The sequence below is a fragment of the Chelonoidis abingdonii genome, chromosome 10 (genome assembly GCF_003597395.2).
Source record: "Chelonoidis abingdonii isolate Lonesome George chromosome 10, CheloAbing_2.0, whole genome shotgun sequence".
NCBI classification, from domain to species: Eukaryota; Metazoa; Chordata; order Testudines; family Testudinidae; genus Chelonoidis; species Chelonoidis abingdonii.
In genome coordinates this window covers 31,919,863-31,935,388 of record NC_133778.1, presented here as the reverse complement: position 1 = coordinate 31,935,388, position 15,526 = coordinate 31,919,863, and the positions used below count along the sequence as shown (strand labels likewise).

Below are 15,526 nucleotides of genomic sequence, written 5' to 3'. Positions count from 1 at the left end.
GCACCTTTTTTTCTTGAGGTTCAGGCTGTTGCCTCAAGATCTAATTTATTTTAGTGTTTTCTTGTTCTTAGCTTTGACCACAAGATCTGGGGAGTAACATCAGTACAGTTCACCAGTGCATCTGTAAAAGGTGATTACAAGATGCGTGTCCAGGGGGAAAAAATTCCTGCCTCAGGGACTTGAAAAAGAAAAAGAAAAAATAACTAAGCAGTTCCAAACACAGGGGAACAACACCAGATTCCCATTCAGAGATGACAAAATCAGAGGTAAGGATGCTAAGCATTATCATTTAGCTCACTGTTTCACAGTGAGCCTAAATAGTTTGCCCAGGGTCCATGGCAGATGTGGTAATAGAATCCAGCTCTTCAAACTCCTGGGCTACTATTCAAACCATAGGATGACCCTGTTGCTCTTCTGTTGATAAGGAAGCATAAGATGAACACAGTGTTTATCACTGAATCTTTTCTTTTTTGGTCACATCAGTTAAAACTGCAGTAAAGGTGATCCTCTATTTATAAAAAAACACTTGCTTCAACTATAGGGATATGTGCCTTATCTCTTCTGACATAGAAAATAGCAATTACATTCATTTAGTGGATTGTGAAGACTCTGGATATATTTCTGTCTGGGCAACTGTCAGCAATGTTACCTATAACTTTCTGACATGAGGGAAAAATGAGAATTCCTGTAGGTGTTGCTAAGAATACTTCAGTGTTGGAGCGGCAGCTGAATATACAGTATATGGCAATAAATGACCATCCAACAGCCCGTGAGAGTCAGCATAGTGCAGTGTTTTGTTTTGTCAGTGAGGAAGGCCAGATCACACAAGGTCTCCTGAATCAGTTGTTCCTTTAGGGACTTTTGTTTCTACAAGAACAAAGTGATTTTATTTCTGAATTTGAAAGCCTGCAGCTCTATACTGGAACCTCTGACTAGCCACCTGACACCAGAAGCATATCTGATCTTTCAATGCTCTTTCAGTATCAGGACAAAACAAAACAAATTAAAAAAAAACAACCCACCAAGATGTGGATGAAAAGTAAAATAAGAGAGCTAATGCCAAAGAGAATTTAATCATGCAGCTAGATTACAGTCATATGAGTGCAACTCTGGCACAAAATGGTCCCGTTAAAGTCAGAGGCCATTCCTCAACGTATGGTTCATTGGATGAAGATCAACTCTCCTTACATAATTAAACTAGTTGTGTGCAAGGAGCTAAGCAGGAATTGTAGGGTGAGAAATGCCTGTGGGCTGCAGTAGCAAGTGTTGCACCCCACTCCACATGTGTGAAGTTTTGTTGCCACTAGATCTGTATAACTATGGACCCTGTGGCTTCTTCCTTTCTCTCAACCCACATTATCTTCTCTGCACTGGCCTTCTGAGATACTGCATTCTGATTATAGAGAATACCTATAATATAGCCATTTGGAAAGGAGTCTTTGCTAGTATTTGGGTGTTTATAACATCACAAACTACTTGTGAAGTAACACATAAGAAAAAGGGTGAAAATGAGATCAGTTTTACAAAACCCCAATTTTACTAAGGTTTCAGATACACCCCCCCCCAAGATATTTTAAACTTAAGGTTATGTGCACCTGTATAGGAAACAAATGTAGAGCAGCCGATAATACAGTGGTGGATGTTAACATGCTGACCACTGTCAATCTATGCTGTAAATTGTCTAATTCCTTAGACAACGTAAAAACAAACAAAAAAACCCACCAAACCCTTGCAGTCATCTTTTAAGCTTCTTTAAAAAAAATAAAAAATCAAGATATTTGTGAAAATAAATAAATATCCTCATCCATCATAGTGGATTTTTTCCTGTGCCAACTTCCATCATTCTTTCCTCTACCAACTGCCATTCACAACATCCAAACGTCATTGTTTTAAGAAGAAACTATGTTGTTTGAAAGGGATAATGAACACCACAGTCCGCGTTAATGCTTCACTTGAAGCAAAACACGCTGTGTGTCTCCACTTTTCCATAACCAAAGGTTTCTTGAAAAAAAAAAACCAAACCCTAAACTTTTCAACAAAGATTGTGATGAACAAAGTGTCTGTCCCAGGATGCATATCCATTAGGGATACATATGAGATTAAAGGTATTTCCCTATTCTAAGTAAGTTAACCAGAGCTATTGTGATCTTGCGGGTTTTCTGAAGGGAAATTCCCCATCAAGATCTATGCAAGAGAATGACTTGGAGTGCAGACTATATCTATTATACATCAGAAAATGCAAATGGATGTGTGGTTGTCAGCAGAGACAGCATTTGGGGAAAAACAGCCATAAGCAGTGGGGTGTTGGAACCTGATCTTTCTGTTATGATACCTCACTGCTTTTTAATCCCTGTAACCTCAAAATAACAGAGGGAACGTATCAGACATAGGAATTTTGCTTTGAATTTGATAATGTTTTTTCTGTTACATTTGCTGTACAAGATTGAAAACAAAACAACCTTCCAGTATATTTAGGGGTGATAAAACAAACCTCCATAAAATGTATTGTAATGAATCTGCTGAGCATGAATAGGGCATTGCAATCAATCTGCTGATTGTGAATTTTCTGCTGCCCTGCTGGGTCCTGACTGGAGAATGATAGACATGGACATACATCCTATATCAATGGGGAGGGAAATTTGAGATCTAGAGGGACTGTGACAAAAGCAGCTGTACCTGATGGCTGCTCCAGGTAATGGTGCTGGGTCTCTAGGGCTGTTTATAGTTGAGTTAATCTTGGATTAAGAATAACGGGATTTATGTATATTGTATAGATAAGAACATGTATGTAGTGTAAATAAACATACACCAGACTAGCTTCCGTAGCATACATTTCTAACAATGGAAACTGACCTGCTGCAAAGCCCTAAAATCAACCACTTCTTCTCTGACAACAACAATATTTTATATTATTTTTTTCATGTCTATTCTAGATACGTCACATTCACATTACTGACACAGGATCAGGCTAAGGCAGCAAACTGTCTTGAGAGTGTTGTCATTGCCACAAAATACAGATTAGCTATTACTCACACCACCTTGGAACGCTTGGCTTTTAAAATGTTGTCCTGTATTACAGCAGGATACTGGCACTGGGCCCTGTTCAAAGTGAAACCTTAAAAGCTTCAAAGACTCTCAAGAACTCTTCCACATACAAAACAAATCCAAGGTTATAGACACAATATAGCAGACCAGAGTTTGGTGACGCCATAAAGGTGGGGTTCCATTTGGCCACCTTTTTTATAAAGTGAGGATGCTGAACTTCTTTCACTTCATTTTTATATCTTGCTCCTCCTGGTTCTGTTACATACATCCTGCTTTACCTTCACCCTGTGAGTGCTTTGTGGAGATTCAGGTCTCCTATAACTCGCTGAGGGAGCAGCCTGGAGGCAGAGCCTGAGGAAGGCCATTGTCTGCAGCATCATTCTCTTAAAGACACAGACAATTCCAATGCACTTGAATTCTCATAGACTCGTAGGTCAGAAGGGACCAAAATGATCATCTAGTCTGACCTCCTGCACAAAGCAGGCCACAGAACCCTACCCATCCACTTTTATAACAACCCCTAACACATGACTGAGTTAATTGAAGTACTCAAAATTGTGGTTTGAAGACCTCAAGCTGCAGAGAATCCACCAGCAAGAGACCCATGCCCCACGCTGCAGAGGAAGGCGAAAAACCTCCAGGGCCCCTGGCAATCCGCCCTGGAGGAAAATTCCTTCTCGACCCCAAATATGGCGATCAGCTAAACCCTGAGCATATGGGCAAGACTCACCAGCTGGGCCACTAATGAACCTTGAAACCTGCTTAAAAAGGAAGAGTGGAATCAGAAGACACAGAGGACTTGGCAAGAACTGGGCTGCCGTTGAAGACTCTGTGGGCCATGAAGCTGATTAGTGGCACATAGCTTCTGCACGAATGGCTCTTGGCTCAGTAGATTCTCTAAGAAATGAGAATTTCAGTGCCAAAGTCCCTGCCCCTTTTGCAGCAGGCGGGGAAAAACCCTATTTCCCAGTGGAATTATCAGGCAGAAGCCACACAAATGGAGTGGAAACAGCAATTTTTCCATTCTCCTACCTGGAAATAATAAAGCTCCTGTCCTGGGTAGAATTTGGCTTACAGAAATCAGGGATGGAAATATCTTCGGCAGCATCCCATCCTGTCCATTTCCTACCAATGCAAAATACTTCACTGCAGCTTATTGTGGTGCACCTCATCTTCTCTAATTTTAAATTACTAAAGTGATGGGGCTTCCATCACTTCCCTTGAGTTCCTGCAATCAAACAAGCAGAAAACAAGTTTTCAGATAGGGAGCAAATTTATATTGCTTCTTTCAGTTTGCTAATCACATTAGAGCACAGTGATATTTCTCATTTCTGTGTCTTCTGATGTGCAGGCAATCTTGACTCTCTTGAATGTTAATTAAACATACACTGGGATTTAAAAGCTTTTAGTTAAATTGAACCATAGGTAGCTCTCTCTCACTGTTGAAAATCACTTTGGCATTTTTTTCTATATATTTTTTCTGCAGAAGGAGCTGTTTTTCTTTACTGCCCATGGTAATGTTAAATTCAAATGGCAGCCACTATATATATACACACATTTATTTCAGGTCTTCTTTATATATTAACAGGCAAAAAAGCACCAAACCAACTATATTACATCTATTTTCTAAGTTTTTATGGTTGTTATGATTATTTTTAAATATAGCTTTTTTACGTATTATCATCAGTTGTTGCAATTATAAGGCGTATTATCAAGTTTGGGCATGTTGATTATGTACTTCCACTACACGGTGTCTGATTTGTAATGTTTGAGGAGGACAGAAATGTTCCAGTAGAACTCTGTTATTTCTTCCTTCCATTCCATTTAAAAAATGCTGACATTGCTGTTCCCGGGAGAAAAGCAAGATTGCCAGATGACAGCACTGGACCATGAAGAAGGTGAGGCACAGAAATCAAGACCATACTCTGCTAAAATGTAAGGATGTGACCAGAGCACAAAGGCAGAAAGAAAATTCCAAGTATGAGTTTATTTTAGATATATTAGGCTAACAGACATGACTGTTTTTGGAAATTGGCCTTGCCTCCCTGGTGCATAGTAGTTGTTCTATAAATAAAATTAAAGTCTAAATTATGTCTTTTGAGAGACAAGGTAATGCAGCAGGTTGCACTTTTAATGCCGTATAGGACATAATGCTTCCTGGGTGCTGAAGGAAATACACTTCTTACATTTAAAAATTGATATGGGCAGCACTCTCCACAGCACTACTGCTCTACTCTCATCTGCTCCTGTGCAGGGGTGGAGACATAGTAACACTCAGGTCCTGACATGCCCCCTCTGAAGCGCTGCTGAAATCTAAGTGCAAATATGAGACCTGGAATGCTGCAGAGGGTAGAGGGAAGGGGCTACACTGGATTTACACCAGGATTGAATTTGGTCTGTTGTTTTTGTAAATCACATGATAAAGAAAGGAAATATTATTACATTTAGCAATTGACTCTTCTGCTTTACAGCCAAAATTCTAAATTGTATCAACTCTAAAAAGACTATGAAAAGTGATGGTAATATTTTCCCTCTTTGTGATTATTAGCATCCACCCATAGAATGGACTAGTATTGATTGATCAGTCTAGATACATACATTTTATTTCAGATCTTCTTTATATATCACACAGGCAAAAAAGCAGAAATCCAATGATAATTTTTTTTTTCTGCTGGTTGTCCTTTAATAACATGCTGGCATCGAACATTTGTAAATGACTGATCTTGCACTGCTTTATTACAAATACTTGTAAAAAGAAGTAAATCCATTTGTATTAGTTAGTAACATACTTTATTTTCTGTGTATTTAGGAGGAGAACTCAAGCAATGCTTTTTGAAGCAGCAAGAATTGTAATTTAATTTCCTTTTAGTACTTATGTTACTCATAAGGTACATGCCAAGTAATGATTTGCCATTTGGTACCAGGGAATTTAGACCCCTTAAATTCAGGACTTCAATTTGACAGTTTAGACTGGGATATTACTGAGTGAAGTATAATACTACACATGCAATTTTCTTGCATTTCTAGCCACTTTTATTTTCTCATTCCCAAACAAGCCATAAAAATGCATTTTTTAGTAATTATAAATTATTGGAAAGATATTGTATATCATGTTTAATAAATTTCTTAGCCCATGAAGGTTTGTTCTTGTCTAATGTATACTGTTTTCCTAACTGGATTATTGGCTGTGATGAGGTGTGTTTAGAATAAACTTGGCCTTACTGGAAAAGTATATAGAATATTTAGTTCTACTGGAATTAAAGTGAATGCAAGTAGAATATTAAACCTATACACCATTTTTTCCAATTTCACTCAGCAGCCTGTAATTTTCTGAAGAGGTAGAAATAATCTGTTTACTTACAAACTTTCTTGAATATGAAAGTTTCAACCTCATACTTCCGCCATGGCTATTAGCATTTTCTGTCTTAACTATAGCAACCTTTTCTTTGCTGCCCTTCCTGACATTCACATGTCTCTCGGGTCCATTCAGATCACTTCTGCTCTCATATTTTACTTCCATTATTATAATCATGCCAGTCCCCACACCCTTTGTCACAGTATCAAATACAAGTTCTTTACCTTACCTTCAAAGCCTTTCATAACTTAGCCCCTCCCAAATTGTTTACTCATATTTTATCATCTCTCTGATTCCTCTCTGCCAGTAATGCAATATTTTATTACCCAATTGTCAGTTTCTCCCATGATCACCACTGTGCTTTCTTCCATGATGCACATCTGACAAGCACTCTCCCTGAATTATCTGTAAAGCAGAAACCCTTCAAATACCTCCTCCAGATTCACTTCTACTGTACCACGTAGGGTAAACTGACAACTAATAATAGTTAGGCATAGAACAGCTAAGATAATTAATGTCTCCTGTTTGTTTATATATACATTTTTAAAAAGAGAGAACCAGAATCTAACTGTGCCAGCCTGCCTTCTGCTCAGTGTTACCCTTCTCTTTCCTCTGCTGGTGTGTTATACCACCTTGCTGCATCTTGTCTTAAATGAGATCTGACTGAGTCCTCTGGGCATTACTGTAATACAAATAATAATCAATAATATTAATTCAAATTCATTACTGATTAATGCAGCTACTTTTGAATGCCCAGCTTTCTCTTGTCATCATTATATGCTAACACTACCAAACATGAACATTAAAAGCTGATATTATAAACTTAGCCCACCTTCCTCTTTCCACTGCTGAAAATCTTATAGCCTTTCTGTGTCATGAAATGAAGAGAAGACTTTCTTCTTAGATGTAGATTTTTCCCTAATTCCCTTTTCTTTGTTGCTATTATCATTAACTGTGTATTGCAGTAGCACCCAGCGGTCCCAGTCTGGATCAGGTAGGTTGTGTACAAACACACAGGTAGATACATTGCCTGCTCCCAAATCGCTTATAATTAAAGTTAAGGCCAGGCACAAAAATCAAAAGTCACAGGCAAAAGGAGGGAAGGACAAGACAGGGCTTGCTACACTGCCGCTTAAGTTGATAGAACTTACATCGACTTAATGTGGTATATACAACCATGCTATGTTGATGGGAGATGCTCTTCCACCGACATAGCTGCTGCCTCTCGTTGAGATGGATTAATTATGTTGACAGGAGAGCGTGCTTCCGTTGATGTAGCGCATCTTCACCAGATGCACTAAACTGACACTGCTGCATCAATTGCAGCGGCGCTGATTTAGCCCAGTAGTGAAGACAAGCCAATGGTAAAAGTTTGGTTTGTCTGTACAGTGTGTTACACATACAAAAACTGCATTACAAGCATCATTAAGACTGGAAAGTGAAGCACTTAAAATGTAGGTTTCCTGTGCTACCTTGTGCATATGCATTACATAATCACACGTTACTTTTTCTACAGTGCGCAGGATGGCCAGTGTTCACTTAATGAGCAACTAGTCAGTATTTTGCTTTCAGTGTGTACCCCATGCCTTGTTTGCTACAGACTACTCAACCTCTGCTCTGAAGTCAGAATTATTAAGTTCCTCCCAGGCTTTTCTGGGGCATTGAGTGCTTCACAAATATTCATGTATTTTCATGCCACCCAAATAAGGAACTGAGGCACAGAGCACATAAGGTCAAAAATATATGCTAATTGTGGGTCTCAATTTGAGAGACATAAGATTTGATTTTTCAGGGTAGTCAGCATTACATAACACTTTATATGTTCAAAGCATAGTTCACATTGACTTCAGTTGCAACTGAGAGTGGTCAGTACTTCTGCAAAGCAGACCCCAGGGTTTCAAGTGAGTCACCCAGAAGAGGCGGTATACACAATTAGTTTGGTTTACCTGACTTGACTAGCATCACACAGGAATTCGGTGGCAAAGGCAGGGAGAGAATCCAGTTCCCCAGACAGCATTTAACTGCCTTAGCCATGACATCATCCTTTCTCCTCCTCCTGAAAATCCTCTGCCTCATTCACTACACACCTTCCAAGGGAGGCAGCATGTTTTAGTAGATAGGACACTGGACTGGGTGTCAGCTGACCTGCATCCTAGTCCTGCTTTGTGATCTGGTGCCAGTTACATCACCCTTCTGTGCCTAGTACATACCTTCCAACTTCTGCAAGAACAGTCTCTGTCATCATATAGTCCTCATTCATCTCCAGAGCAGGTTCATCCTGCACGTTTAATGAGGGTGTGATTTCCTAGATTTTTAAATAATTAACAGAAATTCCATCATGTGGGATCATGCTGACACCCATATACATCATCAGCAGGGTTGGAACCTTTGAATCCACCGCACAGACCTCAACCTCTTGAGCTAATTGAGTAACACTTATTCTCTGCATGGGCCAGCACTAGAAGGGAATAGAACACTTTGCCAGTGGGTTGACAGCAGAGGAATGGTGAGATTAAAGGATCTTGGGTTCCATACTATATTTGAAAGGGGGTGTTATAGTGGGCACAAAGTCTTCTGTCCATTCCTCCCAAGTATGACCCTCTTGTGCCCCATCCCCTCCAATCTGTTGCCATCCATGTCTTGCCTCTTTCTCACTGCTGGCTCCTTGTGCCAGTCCTAATCTTCTAACCCTAGACAGTCACAGTCTCCACTTCTCAGGCTCCCATCCTACTCCCAGACTCCTTGCCCCAAGTTCTCTCTCTCCTTCTGAACTCCCAGTCTGTTTTCTTTCCCACTGCCAGTCTCTTTGCCTGGCCATTCCAGTACCCCCAATCTCTTGATCCTTATTCTAAAGTCTGAATTTCACCCCAACCTGGCTCCTCATCTGATCTGTCTTCTCCTGCAATATGGGCTCCTAGCCCCCAATTTCCCTTCCTAGGCTTCTCATCCAGACTCTCAGTGTCACCCCTCAGAGGGCTGTCTCTTTGCTCAGCATATCCCAGTTCTCTCCTCACACCCTGGCTTCTTGTCAGATCTGCCTTCCTTTCCTCTTCACTTTATTCCCTCACCCCAGTGGTTCTCACTCTCAGTCACTCTTGGGCTCCCGGGCTCCCCGCAACCCCCAGTGCAACTCCCAGTCCCAGTTTTCCTTGCCTTCCTGTCAGCCTCCAGGCCCAGTCTTCCCCAGCCCAGTCTACTCCCCGAAGATCTCTGGAGATCAGGTTCTTGTCCCCTCTGCATTTGAATCAGGAAACTTCATCCTTCACACTTCCTGAGCCCAGTGGGGTGAGGGAGGGGTCACAGAGTACAGAAAAGACAGGCTTTCTGCTCCCAGTTCGGGTGACTGGACCTGGCACAGCCCAGAGAAATCCAGAGCTGCAATTGCAGGGAAGTCCTGCCCATCGAGAGCCTGAAGAAGGCTCAGTCAAACAGAATCTTTCTTCAGTGAATTTAGCTGCTCAAATCTAAGAAATCTCTACTGAGCATGTGCAAATTGCAATTTTTTAAAGGATTATAACGTGGGCAAATTTGGCAACAAGGCAACCACACATCCAAACTTCAGTCCTGTTCCAAAACACAAGGGCACTAGCACTTTTCAAAGGAAAGATCACCAAAATGGTTTATAATGGGCACAACAATGCGGTTTTCCCCCCAGCCTCATTCTCAGAAATTACTGATTTGGTTTTGCTGAAATTTTCCAAAACAGTTCAGCTTGAGGTAGACACCCAGCATGTAAAATCTCAGGCAAACAGTTAAAGTTAGCAAAGTTAGAAGCTACTGAAAACAGGATCTTATAAAGCGACGTGTCAGGCAACCAATAATAGGCAGTGCTACCAAACCCTCTGATAACAACACAATGGTTCCAAATATTTTTTTACTTTTAGTAACAGGTAGAAATTATAATTTGATTGACATTACTCTGAAAATTCTAATTATCTGACACATTTACATCCACAGCTCTATTGCTATGGAATTTGCTTTTAAAGTAGCCACTTCTTATTATGAGGTATCCTTTGCTTTGGTTCTGCATAACCAGACAGCTAACAGCAGAGGAAACATGAATCTGCTGATAAACCTGACCCAATTAACAAGAAAGTAAGCAAGGCAAAGTCAGGTCAAATGATCTTCCATAAGAAAGAGATGGGAAGGAGGGAAGAGCCAAAGAGTTGCCCAACAGAAAAAGAAAAGGACCAGTGTTGAATGAAATAGAATTTTCAGGTTTCGAGAAGATCACCATCAATAACAGCATAAGAAAAGTATAAAAACTCTTGTAAAAATCATAGGAAAAGGCCACTTTGAGTACAGCAAGGCTATGTCTACACTACCAGCTTGGGATGTGATTTCCCCTAACGATGTACAGGGGTTCTCCACCTTTTCTTTTTGAGTCTCTGCCCATGCCCCAACATGCTATAAAAACTCCATGGCCCACCAGTGCCACAACAACTGTTTTTCTGTATATAAAAGCCAGGGCCAGTGTTAGGGGGTAGCAAGCAGGACAGTTGCCCAGGGCCCCACGCCATAAGTTGCTTAGGATTTGGCTTCAGCTCCAGGAGGCAGGGCTTTGGCTTTCTGCCCTGGGCTCCAGCGAGTCTAACACTGGCCCTGCTTGGTGGACCCCCTGAAATCTATTTTTGACCCCCCAGGAGGTCCCTGGCCCCTTGTTGAGAACTGCTGGTATAGCTCAAGCTCATCAAACTAGAACAAGTATAAATAGCTGTGGAGCCAGGATAGCACTGGTAGTGATAGAGGAGGCATGCTGAGCTGTATTAAGTACATACCCACTGGTTTCATAGAATCATAGAATATCAGGGTTGGAAGGAATCTCAGGGGGTCATCTAGTCCAACCCCCTGCTTAGATAACCCATTCCAGTGCTTCACCACTCTCTGAGTGAAAAAGTTTTTCCTAATATCCAACCTAAACCTCCCCCACTGCAACTTGAGACCATTACTCCTTGTTCTGTCATCGGGTACCACTGAGAACAGTCTAGATCCTCCTCTTTGGAACCCCCTTTCAGGTAGCTGAAAGCAGCTATCAAATCCCCCTCATTCCTTCTCTTTTGCAGAACTAAACATCCCAGTTCCCTCAGCCTCCTCATAAGTCATGTTGCTCCAGCCCCCTAATCATTTTTGCTCCTCTGCTGGACTCCTTCAATTTTTCCACATCCTTCTTGTAGATGTGGGGCCCAAAAATGGACACAGTACACCAGATGAGGCCTCACCAATATTGAATAGAGGGGAATGATCACATCCCTCAAATCTGGTTGGAATGCCCCTACTTATACAGCCAAAATGCCATGAGCCTTCTTGGCAACAAGGGCACACTGGTGACTCATATACAGCTTCTCATCCACTGTAACCCCTACATCCTTTCTGCAGAACTGCTTTCCTAGCCATTCGGTCCCTAGTCTGTAACTGTGAATGGGATTCTTCTGTCCTAAGTGCAAGACTCTGCACTTGTCCTTGTTGAACCTCACAGGTTTCTTTTGGCCCAGTCCTCTAATTTGTCTAGGTCCCTGTGTATCCTATCCCTACCTCCAGCAATCTACCACTCCAAGTTTAGTGTCATCTGAAAACTTGCTGAAAGATGCAGTTCCACGCCATCCTCCAAGATCATTATGAAGATATGTAACAAAAACGGTCCAGGACCGACCCTTGGCGGATTCCAACTTAAAACCAGCTGCAGCTAGACATGGAGGCATTGAGTTCACTACCCGTTGAGGCCCGACCAATCTTAGCCAGTTCTATCCACCTTATAGTCCCAATCGTCCAGCCCAACTTCTTTAACTTGCTGCAAGAATACTGTGGGAGGAGACCGTTATCAAAAGCTTTGCTAAAGTCAAGGTATAACACATCCACTGCTTTCCTTTCATCCACCAGACAAGTTATCTCCTATAGAAGGGCAAGTAGGTTAGTCAGGCAATGACTTGCCCTTGTGGAATCCATTGCTGACTGTTCCTGATCACTTTCTCTCCTCTGAAGGTGCTTCAGAATTGATTCGCTTTGAGGATCTGCTCCATGATTTTTCCAGGGACTGAGGTGAGGCTGACTGGCCTGTAGTTCCCTGGATCCTCCTTCTTCCCTTTTTTAAAGATGGGCACTACAGTCGCCTCTTTCCAGTCATCTGGAACCTCCCCCATTCGCATGAGTTTTCAGGCAGGTTTGTACTCAGTATAGCTCAGCCATGCCCCTGTGCTGCTACAAGTGCTACCATGGCTACACAACTATTTATACTTGCGCTAGCTCGATGAGCACTCGTATGAGTATGTACACATGAGCTGTAGCATCAAAGACCCCTAGTTTCTTGTGTAGACATAGCTTATAGTAATGTGGGATCAAATTCTTCTCACGTTACTGCACTTTCACTTCATTTTATCATTCCTGCAAAGGAACTCCAGTGGGATTTCATGTGACTATCAAAAGTTCAGTTTCCTTTGATGGTTTGGGTCTTGAGAGGGTTCTGTTGACTTCAGTCTAATGATCATGTGAAGAAGTGAGAGCTAGCAGGATTTGGTTCTTGGATAAAACTCACCTATGTGCAAAGACCAGCACAAAAATAGGGCTTCAGCTGAACTGAGATGGTGCATATGCCTTTTGCTGATCCACTGCACAGCAATGAACTTCATTGTTGTTGAAGAATTAAATAGGTATTCTGTGATATTGTTCGGTATGTCTGACTGCTTGTGTCTGTCTATCTTCTGGAAAAAAGTGTACACTGGCTATAGTGCAAAATTAAAATAATGGTCGCCTGTGGGTTATTGTCAGAAGGCAGCACAAATAATCTCAGTAGAGCAAACGGTTTGGTACTGCTGGGGAAAACATTTTCTTGTACATTTATAACTGCTATCATTGACAATAAAATTACTTGAAATATGAAATAATGATAGTGTGCTGCGTAACATGACAAAGACTTTAAGAGGTTTTGGCCTTTAGTACATTTTAATGGGTGCTTTAGAAATAACTATACAGAAACTGACACTTCCATTTATTAAACTGTAATTGTCCAAAAACAAATTCTGCTTTTTTCCCTCCCAATAGATTGAACTATTGAGTATGCTAATTATGCTGGCTTTTCTCCTGTCTTGACACCTTGGCAGCTCTTTTCAGCTTTTAAAAGTTGTGCATTTGTGACTGTCGTACTTTGACTGGTTGTTCTTCCATAATGACTTTGTCAGTTTAATTCTTACAACAAAGGTTGCATGCTGCAATTTTGTCCTCTGTCACAAGTATGTTTTTCTATTAATAATGGTAGCTCAATACTCTCTGTTGCAGAGAGAGTGCAAAAATTAAATCCTATGTTTCAGTTTCCAAGCATAAGCATAAGGCTCTTATTTATTAAGGCCTGTGAATTTGCTATTCATTAAAGAAATGGGATTCTACGGTAAAGCTATTAGCTGTACCATCCTGTGTTCTGTTCTCATCAGCTCTTACCAGCTGAGCAGGGTTTGGGCAGCTCAGAACTCTGATAAGGGACATCCAATTAGCATCGGTTGTCTACAAGAAGAGATGCTTCAATAGATGGCACTTTCCCCTGCGTTGTGCAGCTGGAGTTGCTGTCTTTGCAGCATAAAACCAAGACTTTAACCATTGTGCTAATTAAAGTTCTATAACATTTTTCTTAAGCACAAGGATGTTAACTCTGTTGTACAGGGCAAATTTCAAGTCAGGTAATTAGATTCCATTCCATTAATCTCCCCTGCAGTTTCAACTAATTACAGTGTTCTTCACTTCCTGTTCTAAACAGTTGTGTATAACTGGTGTGCACTCTTAAACAGCTGCCATCTTCTGCTCCAACCGTGGTTACATTTCGTTGGTGAAAGGAGTGACCCTGATGTATCTCTTATTTCCAGTACTTTCCACTGATTGCTGTAAGTGTAACCTAACACCTAATAGAAAGATATCTCTTTAAGATATGTTGAGAGGAGAACGGGGAGAGGAATGAGTTGTGTCTAGGTCATTGTTGGCAGGCAGATACCCAATTAGCATTCCATGCCCAGAAGTTTCTGGAACTGGATGTGGAAGTCTTGGGCATGCTCAATAGGCTCCCTGTAGCTGGATTAACGGACTCCATTGAGGGCATGTAGTTAGGACAGCTGATTTACAAGAAGACATGTGACCGGGGTGGGTTAGGAGAAGCTCAACCACAGGAGCAGAAAGTAGGCTGGTTTCCCTCTGAAGCATTTTTCAGATTAGTGATATTGTTAACTTTCCAGCACAGAGGCGCTGGCAGTGCTAGTTATAGAAAGGAGAAATTGTGAGGGAAACTAATTTCTTTCATTTTAATTGTATATTTTTAATGTTATTTGATTTTGCTCAAATTGTTTTAACCAGTAGTGTTTACCAACTGTTATTTAAATGTGAGGATGGAGAAAGTGTCATCTATATTTTCTTAAGTATCAGAGGGGTAGCCATGTTAGTCTGGATCTGTAAAAGCATCAAAGAGTCCTGTGGCACCTTATAGACTAACAGACGACGAAGTGGGTATTCACCCACAAAAGCTCATGCTCCAATATGTCTGTTAGTCTATAAGGTGCCACAGAACTCTTTGCTATATTTTCTTAGTTTTGTATTTTTCTTTTAACAGGGTTAGTAATTTATATACTTAATACTGATTGGTTGGTTAATTTATTAACTGACTAGCTAACCGAATTATTCCAGCAGAGGAGGGGCCTGAGTTTAGCTGGGTTCCAGTTGGAGATTTCTACAAGCAAGAAGAAGGAAGATATTGCAGAGCTTTTAACTCAGCAGACTGTGTAGAACTGATGGACAAAGACTCTAACTGAGACCCAGGGGAACTCCACCTAAGCTTTTGGAACTCAGAGTTACTCTTCACTGTGTTTCTGTAGGAACTAACCTGTTTAGGGATTATTATTTTTCTTTTCTTTATATTTATGTATAACTGTATATGGATTATTAAATAGCCTTGCTATACAGTAGAAATTAAGCTATTATGGTCTTGTATCATTATAAGGATTTATAAAGTTGGTACTTCAGAATTAAGTTAATTCTTTTGGAGTTTTTTTACTTGATTTTGAGGAGGTTGACCCTCCGTAATCCTCGCTGAAAATCCTCAGTGATTGAAATCTGGGTTTCCATATGCTTTTTAATAGGAGATGTGTTGAAGCACTA

The 15,526-nt window shown here is 40.8% G+C and overlaps 1 protein-coding gene across 1 annotated transcript in view; it reads left to right on the top strand.

The window, feature by feature from the left end:
- The window catches only part of ZNF804A (zinc finger protein 804A), a 251,711-nt gene that overhangs the window by 194,558 nt on the left and 41,627 nt on the right, over positions 1-15,526 (top strand). The gene's annotated exons all lie outside the window — the stretch shown is intronic.